The sequence below is a fragment of the Stegodyphus dumicola genome, chromosome 5 (genome assembly GCF_044657685.1).
Source record: "Stegodyphus dumicola isolate Sdum_Otavi_A_Nest chromosome 5, ASM4465768v1".
NCBI classification, from domain to species: Eukaryota; Metazoa; Arthropoda; class Arachnida; order Araneae; family Eresidae; genus Stegodyphus; species Stegodyphus dumicola.
This window is the reverse complement of record NC_140772.1, coordinates 206,509,904-206,522,374: the sequence shown is the minus strand read 5'-3', so window position 1 is coordinate 206,522,374 and position 12,471 is coordinate 206,509,904. Positions and strand designations below refer to the sequence as shown.

Below are 12,471 nucleotides of genomic sequence, written 5' to 3'. Positions count from 1 at the left end.
TAATTCAAAATTGTTTAAGAGCATAGCATATATCAGCGATAACCAAATGGCGACCTACCATTCTGATTTATTATGAACCTCGCATTACTCTTACTTTATTGAATTAATTTCAATGGTAGAACTGTAGTGAAACAACAAATTTAGCTCGCCATATGGGGAAGTGTCTGGAAAATTTCTTCTACATTTAATCAGACTTCATGCGTCTCATCTTTCCAACAAAGTAAGGGCTTTCACAAATTATTGTATCAAGACCGTTCTTGGAAATTCGAGTTTGCCGATGAATATTATTCAAACTTGTAGAGTCATTAGGTTTATTTCAAAGCACGAAACACGAAAAAAATCAAAGATGCTTTCACCAGGATTCGGAACTCCAGATCTTTCGACTGCGACCGGACACCATGAAGGTATGCAGTCTTACTGTAAGCTATGAAAACTGGCACTGATAATTACAGTATTCTTAGACACTGATAATTACAGTATGAAGACTGCTCACTCATCTAACCCATCAAGACAAGACCATCAAATATATATTTTATCCACGATCACCAAAAAACATCTTAATTACAGTATCAAACTTGAATATATCCAAATGCTACACAAATTAAAAAATGTATTTCCAAAGAAAAATTGTTTTTAACAGAAAAATGGATTTTTATACATTATATCAGAATTTTTATACATTACATCATATATGTTGTTTGACTTCTAAATTAATATTATATCAGGGGTTATCAACCAAGGGTAAATTCTTCCCAGGGAAATTTTATAGTTTTAGGGAGGAATGCAGTCACACTTTTATTTTTCTGTTGAGAATTATAAGGTATTGTCTCCCTCCTTCTAGCATGCCTAGCATGCTCCAGATTCGCGTCCCGGGGAGGGTATTGCTCATATTCTCTGTTTCCTGCTAAAAAAAGAAAACCTAATGTCTCAACAGTGGCGCCCGAACTTAAAGGTGGTGGACAATAATTCGTCACACCAGGATTTGGTAATCGGTTCCCTTATTCCCAGTCGTTCTTTAAAAGGGGGAGTACGTAATGTATTTTCTCTCTGCTTTTAGCATTCCTTCGTGGGGTAACGGTGTACACTTAGTGCGTATTCGAGAGGTCCGAGGTTCGAGTCCGGTGAAGGCATTGCTCATTTTTCACGTCTCCAGCATATTGAAAAAAAAAAAAAAAAAACTAATGTTTCTGCAGAATGAATATAAAAAAACCACTTTGATACAAGTTTTTGTATTTATCAACATTTTCCATAATTTTTGTCATTTAATTCGGAAAACGCGTGTTAAACAAAATCTGAATTGAAATAAATGTATAAGCAATTTCAATAAATATGTTATGGAAAGAGGGATTATAATTTTATCATTTAATTATTGATTCATTTGTACTTTTTAGACAGACGAAGAGGTTGTTAGTATAATGATGTAAGTAAATTTAAAAGCAAGTGAATGTTTGTATTTTGGGTATCAAATGTAGGATTAATACCTCCCTAAATAGGAATTTTGGGGGGGGGCAGTGGCGAACATTGATGAATTCTATGGACTGCGATTTAACAATATTAATATATATAATTTTATTGTGCGTAATAATATTTTATATTTAATATTAATATACATAATTTCATTCTCTGTAGTAATATTTTGTATTTATTTTCGGTTGGCTTATGATGTAGTAATAAGATATACGATTATAATATTAAGAGAAAATGAGTGAGAAGAAATTATTATTATAGTACAGAGGTTGGTAGATTATCAGTACCAGGGTATCTTTTAGGGTTATTTAGAGGAGTACTTTTAAGATTAGTTAAAAAAAGTAAGAAAAGCGATGTTAAAAGTGGTACGCTAATACGAGTTTACAATTCATCATCAAGAACCGATTTCTAAGACGAGTTTCTTAAATTTGCAATTTAATATTTAGCTAAGTGAAGTGACTGCGATGAATTTATTCAACGAGTCATATTCGAACACCGTATTTAATTTTTGGATCTTGATCAGCTATGATTGGTACGTTGAAGAGCTATTAGGTTTTTTTTTTTTTTTTTTTTTTTTTTTTTTTTTTTTTTTTGAGACGTGAAAAATGGGCAATGGCCTCGCACCCTAGACCTCTCACATACACATCGAGTATGCTTCTAATTACGTCACGAAGGCTTGCGGAAAGGAGGGAAGACATACCTTATAACGTCAGTAAGAATAATTTTTTCAACTGAGTTAGGTTAGCCTGGAAGATTATTGAGTGAGGATCATTTATGTAATGTTATTTTTCAAGTTTTCAAAATAATTGTGTGTGTGGGGGAGGGAATGATCTTCTAACAATAATGAAAGAGGTGCTTGGAGTTGAGAACCACAGCATTATATTGAAATATAACGTTATCTTACTTTCAGTGCAATGAAATTTCTTAATGTCCCGTTTGTGGTACAGAACACTTTAAATGGTTAATTAAATTCCTGAATTGTTTATACTAACTAATTAGTAGGTGTATATATGCAGATTGTGTGACAGACTGGTTACGATAGTCACCAGTAATAAAAGATTAATTAGAGATAGAATAAATTTATCTTTAATTAATAATAATAAAGATAAATTTATTTTATCTTATCAAATATCTTTATTCATAATAATAAATAATTATTAATTAATAATAATATCCAATAAAAGATTAATTAATTTATTAATAAAGATAAATTAATTTTATCTTTAAAATACTTTTATTGATAATAATATCAAATAAAAGATTAAATTAGTTCGCAGCAATAATAATAATAATAATAATTTTTTTGCTTTTAAAATTTATTAATTAAAATTTAATTTAATATTAGCTTTATACGAATAGAGAATATTTGTTAAATTCAAATATTATTACTTGCAGCAATGGCGCAAGAGAATTATTTAAATTTAATTCAACTTTATTATTTTCTTGTGAGACAATTTTATTTCGAGGACATTTATAATGTTGATGAACACGAATCTTTCTTATCGCTACATATCCTTTCAATGATTGAAATTCAAAAGTTCAAACCTACATGTAACTAAAAAAGTCAAATAGAGGAAAGCAAAGAACAAAGCAGCAAAGTTGTACATCTGTTTAGGTGAAGAAAAAAAATGGTTAGAAGTAGATAGTTCACTACGAGGAAATGTTAAAAATATGTCAATATGAAGCTTAAAGTGGTTTTTTTGATCTGCAGAATTATTCTTTGTTATGAATTTGAAATTTTATTAACATAACATCATTAACAAATCGATACACGGCATTTCTATTTCTGTATTCTCTCTGTTTGTAAAATATTCCAAGAACCTGTAAATAGATAAATGCATCGTCGTCTTAAAAATGGTTCACTCTATTTTGCTTACAAATGAAGCTTTTTAATTATTCAAATGGAATGTGAAATATCCGATAGAATAGCGATAAGAAGTGTTTAATTTGTGAGATTATTTATTTTCCCCGAGAAAATTATTAGATGGATGATCATACGATATTATTAAATATACAATATTATTAATTATTCTCAGGATTATGATTAAGAATGGAAGTGAGCGTGATATCGCATAGGAATTTTGATAAATCCCATTGACTGCTAAATCTTCTTATAGCATGTCAAGTTCTTTTTAAAAACTGAATTCATCATTAAAAATCATAAATTATGAAATGTTCATTGAATCATGATCAATTCATTATCATAATTTCATCATCATTTACTGTGCGAGACTACGGCACACCGGAAGTTAACAACTCTTTTCCTTCTACCATCACTGAATGATTTTTACTGGTGTGGTAGCTGTTGTGGATTGAACTTATACAGAAACTTTAACTACTGAATAATATTGTTTTATTTGTTTTGAGAATGGCACTAAAAAGTTTATTCAATTCTGTTGTTCTTGGAATGGCAGCAAAAGATTATTGATGATGTTGTTTTAAAGAGTTGTTTACTTTTGCTAAAAACGATAATAAAGATTGTTTTTGATTTAAAATGTGAATTAATGTTATTTGAAGAAACATAGTTCTAATTATAAAGATTAATGGACATAATAATCAGTTTTACAAAAAGCGTTTCGGCTTAGAGAGGGTTCCAGATTTTGCATGTATTTTACTGGCACCGTCACATTTCTGTTCTACTTGCCATTTAAGAGTAAAGTATTTAAAACTGTCAAACCCATTCTACCCTGTTGCAAAGTAGATATTAAGAGATATTCATATCACCTGTTTCCGAAATTTGGAATCAGTGACCTACCACGAAGAAAGGACCCCGCGACTTAAGTGCATAAAACAATAACAACGAATCATCTCATAAGCAAATGCAGAAGATAATAAAAAGCAAAACTTCACGTCACGTCTAACGGAACACAACACGCGGTCGCCGCCAACAAGTTCCGCTGGAAAAAAAAAATAAATATAAAGAAAAGAGAGAGAGAAGTAAAGAGAATATAGTATAACAAAAGCAGATCCATCTCTTCCCCTCTTTACCTGCGCGTGTTGTGATGCGCTGTGGTCTGGAAACTTAGCGGGTTCATTCCCGTCCTCTGATTGGTCGCTGGAGTTCTTCGTCACCCCGGGGAAGACGAGCCGTCGAGGTTTGTACTCCGGAGGTAGATCAGAAAACTTCGCTAGTCGAACAGGTGTGCCAGCATACGAAGGTCGCTCGCAATGCCGTTACTCTGCCGGACTCTTCCGCACTGACCATCAAGAGCTGCACGTGACTTTGACCTTTAAATTTTATTTTCAAATCATAACTTTTTTTAATAGCTTGGAACAATATTCGCTTTTATTGTGCGTGATCAAAAACTTTAATTGATGCTGACTGAAAGCTGACAAATTTTTAATTCGTTCTGCCAAAACTGATTTTGTCATCAGTGATAGTCAGTGAGACGTATATAGTGTGAATACTCTACTTGGATATTTTGAGAAACAAATTGCATGTTCTTTTATTTGTGTGAACTATACATCTAAACTGAACTTCTCTGCACGTCAATTCTGCACAAGGTAAACTATATTTCAGTTCTTTTTAAAACCCATCATTACTAGAGAGTAATATATTGATAACGCATTTGGTGTTAAATATCAATTAATATTTATCATTATGAAATATACATATATAATTAAAGGAGAATTAGACTGGAGAATAACATTATGACAACGTACCGAAATTTAATTTCTGTGGAACAAAAATTCGATTATGAATAGTATTATTAAAAATTCACCGAAAATTTAATTTCTGTGAAAACGCTGCTTAATTTTTCAGGTTTGAAGGAAACAGAAGTAATTAAATTTTAAAAATCACTGAATATCAGAAGCATAACGTTTCATATATTGTTTGTTTGCAAACCATCCAATAACCACTAATATTTCGCATCACCTTTTTGTGTCATGCGAATTTATATCAATTAGTGTGTCTTATGTTCGACTAAGTATAACGTGATCATTTTCCAAATTAAATAAATAGACAGCAGTAAGTTCATAAAAAAATATATTTCTAATAATTTTTTAATTTTGCAGAAATTTAACAGCTATGTTACTTTTCGACTATGTGTAGCCACTATTATTTATGCCAATAATTTAAGATAAATTTATTTGTGTTACTTTTAATGTAGCTTTATTTAACATGATTAATTCATAAAATTATGAGCGTAAACTTATGTGAACTAAAATGGTTAATAATATAGACCCAAAAGACCTTTATATGAAATGGTATATTTTCCTTTAAAATGCCATTCAGAAAACCATACACGTCTAACAATATTTAAAGAAAATATTAAGGAAATTTATTGCTTATCTTAAATTCTTGCCATTCCTTTAAGCTTGACTTTTAAATAATTTAATATTAATGATATTTAAATCATTTAATATTACCTTTAAGGTGTTAAGCTCATATTTTAAAGGGCATTTTTTATGCACGAATTTTGCTGCAGAACGTTTAAAAAATGTTTAGTCCGAATATATTCAATCTAATGCGATAAATAAATACTAAATTAATCATACATATATTTCTCATTGGAATTTTAAATTGATGAAGTCTTATTTTTATCCTAAATTAAATAAATAAAAATATTTATTGTTCTATTCGAAAAAGAAAATTTTAAAAAATTTGAAAGCTTTCAGATTTTATATTACGCCCAAAGAGGCTTTTTCTTTAACGTTTTATGTGTTATATTTATTTATTAAATATCATGTTCTTCGCTCTTAAATCATAAAATTCAATTCAACGGCAATATCGCAAAATAATTTTAAAATGAGTATATCTTTAGAATTTTCGATACACAGCTTCGCTAGCTGGAGAATTTTTTTTTTTTTTTTTTTTTTTTTTTTTTTTTTCCCGTACAGTGTTCCCATTGCTCGCTTTGAAATCGTTCAGTTTGTTAATCAAAAATTCTTGAAAGGGTTACAAAATAAAATAGGAAATCGATCGTAAAACAAATTTCAAATTAGGTTTATATATATGGTATAAATTTCAATTAGGTTTACATATACCCACCGGTATATTCGGTGGAGGATTACGTTATTCAAAATTGGATGGCTTTGGGTACCGTTGTTTTATCACAACGCGAGAAATATACATTTATACATATTCTTCATTATTTAATTTCTTTAAATATAATGCAGAGCAATAATTTTAAAAGTGAAACAAACATTAAAGTTTTCAACACAAAATGCCGAAACGAAATGAGTAGCCCTTCTGTGCCTTTTGGGCTAAAAAAAGTCTGTTTAACTGTTTCATTTAATGCTCAGAATTTGCATAATTCATATAATAATTCATAATTTTCATAATAGAATTGCGTTAGATCTAGTTTGACTTTTTAAAAGCTCTGTATGTGTAATAAAGTATATTATATCATCCGTATTTGACCAAAAGCATCTCACTTAAATCCAGAGGTCATTGACATGATTGGTAAAAACTGTGGTCTTGAATCCCGGATAAAGTGAAAGGGTTTGATTAGAACTTGGTTTCGTTTCAAACCAATTTGCAATTTCAACCGGCGTTGAGGAAATCCTGGTTCAGTCGGGTTCGGAGAAAGACTGCGATTTTGCATTTCTTCAGGATCTCCTTAGCAAAACGAGGTTAAAGGTATTGACGCACGGTTTTTCATCTCCTTTGACTTTCCGAGAATGCATTTCGACCTAGTGTCTTAAAATCTCAGCAACAATGACGATTCGCAAAGGTCTTTGAACTTAAATCAAAACCGCTAAGCAAGTACTGACTAAGAAAAGTAATCCAGTGGAAATTTTTGATGAATTCTTTGAAGTTTAATCGTTCTCATTTCGTGAGCAACGGAAACTGTAATACCGAAAAGATTACAATGCGTCTGAGACATCTGCAGGTAAGCCTTCCGCTAAATGTGATATAACTTTCTAATTCAGTAATAATTCATGTAATTTAATTCATCACATGTTGTAGCTTTATACATTTAGTGCCGTGCCTTTATAAATAAATTAGAGCCTTGCCTAGATACTTTTTCAACTGAGACAAAAAGATAAAAGCTTGCCGGTATGTATAAAATACTAATTTCAAATTTTGTAAAACTTTAAGTGAATTAGCAATATATATATTTAGCAATCATAAAATAATCAAATTAGTTATATATGTATTAAGCAAAAGTAACTATATTAAATCAAGATACCATAATTCTTAAAGCACTTTTTAAAAATAGCTTTATAAATTCAGGAACATAATACATCTATTATTTATAATTTTCAAATAAAAACGTTGAAATATCCTTTTTTGATAAATACGCAATAACGCTGAAATACTATTAAACACACTGTATTAATATTCAGCTTTTCTTGTAATTTAATATTTCTTGCTTCAGCGAATCAAAATCGACAATTTTACTTAATTCTTATTCTATAGAAAAAACGGCCATGTATAAAACTTTTTTAGTCCAAAGAGGTTTCGTCCCTGAGGGACTATTGTTTTCGTTTTGCGATTATGCGTCGAATCACTCTGCATGTCCGTTTCACTTTTCAAATTGTTGCCACCAAATATTATCGCCTGAAAAAATTAAATGATGAAGAATCTGCATAAATGTATGTGTGCTTATTGCATTGTGATAAAACAACGGTACCTAGAGCCATCCAATTTTGAATGACGTAATCCTACTACGAATATGGGCATCTGGAAGCGCAAATTTGAAATTTAGAATTTGTTTTATTATCGATTTCAAATTTTGTAAAACTTTAACGAATTTTTGATTGACAAACTCAAGGATTTCAAAGCGAGCAATGGCAATGTTGTACAGAAAAAAAATTTTCATCTCCAGCGCGTGAACCTGTGTATATCGGAAATTCTAAAGATATGCTTAATTTAAAATTATTTTGCGATATTGCTCTTGAACTGAATTTTATGGTTTAAGTTCGAAGAACATGATATTTAATAAATTAAGGTAACACAAAATGTTAAAAAAAAAAGGCCTCCTTGGACGTAATTTATTCTTTTTTTTATAAATTTAGGCAATTTTTTGCATATTGTTTTATTAATTTAATTCTTCTTGTTTTAGTGAGTAAAATCAGCAGTAATGTTTTGACTAAATGTATAAAAAAACAGCCGTGCATAAAAATTTTTTTTTTTTTTTTTTTTTTTTTTTTTTTTAATCTAGGCAAGGTTTTGTGTATTATTTTATTAATTTTAAGTTTGAATCTTATTTTCCCTAATAATATAACTGACAAGTTTTAAAACATTATTAATTAATAATTTTCGAAATCACGACCAATTTGGAGCCCGTTTTATATATTCACCTGAAACAAATACCTCAACTTGCCTCATCCTTGTTACGGCTTTAATAATCGAGCCCTATACGCTAACAGTGGACGGAAATTCTGAAATTGTCTTCTTCAAATTGACGGTATATGAATAGTTAATTTTCTGAAAAACTAACTGATCAGCAGAATTTTAAAAGCCGTTAGATGGTTTTTTAAATACTGAGTATGACGTTTTATCTTTGATCCATCGAAAAGAATATCATCATTCATTATTTATCTGATGCAGATAAAATTGTGCATCGGCAACTGACGACTTTATTTAACTGACAACTGTATTTATTTTTCAACTTTCTTACCACTGAATTCTTGTATCGCAGCTCATATGATTAAATATGCCTAAGAAAAGTTCAGTAACTTCTGCCGTAATTGAAGCGATTTAAAATATTTTAATGTACTGTCAGTTAAACTGGAGAAGAGAACGCCATTATTATTTAGGAAACTAATTTACCAAACTTTTCCAAATCACCTTACATAATAATTTCTGAATATCATTCGTTTAGAAATGCAATTAAAATTGACTATTTAGTGATTCAATTTATTAAATACGCTCGAAGCAACTATTAATTTATTTTACATATAAATTCAAAATATTCATGCCTGTCGAGAATTTTATTTTACATTTTGTTTCAGAAGTAAAAACATGAATTCGGGATACATTTTTGTAAATTTTTTAAATTTTATTTGTTTATTTATTTTGAACATATCGAAGGGCAATCTTAAAATTTAGGAAGTCTTTTGAAGACGGAAGTATTTTTTGCATACTTAGTATCCAATGAAGTATCAACTGCATAAATTCAGAATCGAATTTGGGATATATGCGTTTTAATTCCTTTCCTTAGCGTATTTTTTCTGCAACGAAACTTGCTTTCTTAAAAATTTCCATAGAAGCACGTGAAATATGCATTCATGGCAGGTATATCTGCAATTTAAACTTCTTGCTTCAGCTAATTTTAATTGTTGTTATTCTTTAGTTACGGAAGTTATGATTAAAGTTGCTTCTGGTGGTGTGGTGTGGTGTATTTAATTATGGCAAAGCACACTAGGGCTATCTGCCTAAGGGGAGGGATGCCTTCGTGGAGGGCTTTCTAAGGGAAACTGGCTCGTATACACGTTACACATGGGGAAAACCACGAAAACACCCATGCAGCCAGCCCGTTCGCGGGATTCGAACCGAACTACCAGTGTTCAGCGACTTTACCGCTCGGCCGCTGGTGGGCCGTAAAGTTGCTTCTGGAGTCACAGTTTTGGAAGTTCAGATTTTATATTACGCCAAAAGGGGCGTTTTTTTTTAGCGTTTTGTGTGTTACCTTTATTTATTAAATACCATGTTCTTCGCACATAAACCATAAAATTCGTTTCACCAGCAATATCGCATAACAATTTAAAAAGAGCATATCTTTAGAATTTTCGATACACATTTTCGCGCGCTGGGGATAATTTTTTTTCCCCGTACTTTGTTGCCATTGCTCACTTTGAGATCGTTGAGTTTCTTAATCAAAAATTCGCTAAAGTGTTCCAAAGTATGAAATCGATAATAAAACAAATTCCAAATTTGACCTCTAGAGGATCATATTAGGGTGGAAACATACGTTATTCAAAACTGGATGGATGTAGGTACCGTTGTTTCATCACAATGCGAGAAACATGTGGATTCTTCATTATTTAATTTCTTTAAATATCATACAGGGCGAAAATATTTGACAGCAACAATTTGAAAAGTGAAACGGACATTTAAAGTTTTCGACGCAAAATGGAAAATGCCTGGGCTAATAATAATAATAATAAATAGTGGTTTTAAATTACAGGAATTTCGTTCATTATAATACTAAAACGTTTCGCTATTCTAATATAAATTTGGCTGTGTTTTCATGCATCATTGTGCGCGTTTTCATATCTCATGTTATCCTGATAATGCGATATAAGATATTAAACTCTTGTGTTTCAATTTAGCTTCTTATCCAGCGATCCAAACGTGTTCTTTCTCGCAGCGACATCAAACAAAGGAAACGCCTGGCGTTTCGGCTTTCCTGCCGAACCTTTCCCGCCCGTGACCGCAACCCGTTGGCTCGTTCGTGTTACAACCATCGGCATTGGACTTGGCAGTGACACAAATACCGGCGCATCCGAGCAGCTTTCCGCCGACGGGACTCTCTAGCTTCTCGTGCGGCTGACGACGTCCGCGGTCGACCGTAGCGACGGCCAACTCGGGTCACCTTTTGTTGCGATAGGTACGGGATCGCATTTTTTTGCGATTATTATTACTACTATTATTATTATACGCGATGACTTGGTCGGATCGAGCGGTCGCCGTTTTACACTTTTGTTTTGTAAACCGTTATCTCTCTGCGCATGAAAATAACACCACCGTTTGGAGTTGTCGTTCTTAAAGGCAGGCGTAACCTCGGCATGACGCAGAGGGCGGAAGACATTCTCTAGTAAAAGTGTGCGGGTGTTTTTGTACTAATCAACGATTAGGGTGTTTTTTTTTTTTTTTTTTTTTTTTTTTGTTCGGTGATTTTTTATTTCCGCTCGATTATTTTTCCCATTGGATAGAATTATATTTCCGGGAGACCGTTGGCACAGCTCAAAATAAGGTCGTAATTAATCAATAAAAAGTGGCATTTTATTTTGAAAAATTTTTAAACATTGTTTATTGTGGCAATTTGTACATTTAGTTTATAATATTATTAAAAATTGTTGTATTATGAGTTGGGACAAACATTATCAGTTTATAATAGACTTATAAATTTTAGACATATTTTAATGCATCATTAAATATGTTTTTAGGATTCAAACTTAAACACGCTTCAGCAAAGTATTATTAAACGAAACATATAATGAGAAAAATTCAGTTAAAAAAATCTGCATTGTCTTTCATGCTTACTGTAATTAATTTGATAAGTATTTTTTTATTTTTATATATTTCTATACTATAAGTTTGTTGCTTAAGCGCAATTATTTTCCTTTTTAAAAACAAGGATCCAGATTTCGAATATTAAAATATTAAAATTAAACTTACCGCTATAGATCCTATAGGCGACTGTTTTGAAATATACAATTCATGGCTTTAGAAATTTGTTAATTAAATCATAGGTATGAAATTCGTCAGTCTAATGCGCTAATTGGCTGTATTATATTAAAAAAATTAAGGTTAATTAAGTATATTTATTGCTTTTAAAGTACTCCGTTTATTACATTGTTATGAATTTGGAAGATATTTTAAAGAATAGGGAATGGAAATACCTCTCAGAATTGGCCGTTTACCAGATCGTGTGTATGTTGAATACGACCCTAATGCACCTGTAATTTGCTTGAAAAAATTTATGTATCTGAAATCTGGAATAGAGAAACTGCATATAGATTTTTAACGCATAAATCGAAAAAAATTGAACCAAATAAAAATATATATATATGCCCTTTAGAGTGCGTTTTCCTTCCTCTCTCTTCCTTCTTTCCCCCTTTTTTTTAATATTCCATTTTAATTTTTTGCCTCAGCATTTTTTACGCGTAGGCTTTTTATATACTAGTTTGTACTCTGTACGGGATTTCTTCTTTCTCAAGACTTCCATGAAAAAACCGTGACCGTGAACTTATTTCCGTATGTGACATTTTAGAATGGTTCCGGCTTTTTTTAAAGGAACGCAGTAGTTTTTTTATCCCTACTGTGTATTAAAAAAGGAGGGGAGAGAATGTAACGGACCGTTAAAAAAAATTAAAACTTCGTATTAG

General features: G+C 31.1%; 1 protein-coding gene across 1 annotated transcript in view; it reads left to right on the top strand.

Annotated features, from left to right (window-relative positions):
- Positions 1–4,543: 4,543 nt before the first annotated feature.
- Positions 4,544–12,471, top strand: part of LOC118185214 (uncharacterized) — a 70,596-nt gene continuing 62,668 nt past the window's right edge. Inside the window, exon 1 of the mRNA XM_035355038.2 lies at positions 4,544–4,971. The gene's annotated coding sequence lies outside the window, so the exon portion shown is untranslated. The remainder of the gene's footprint in view (positions 4,972–12,471) is intronic.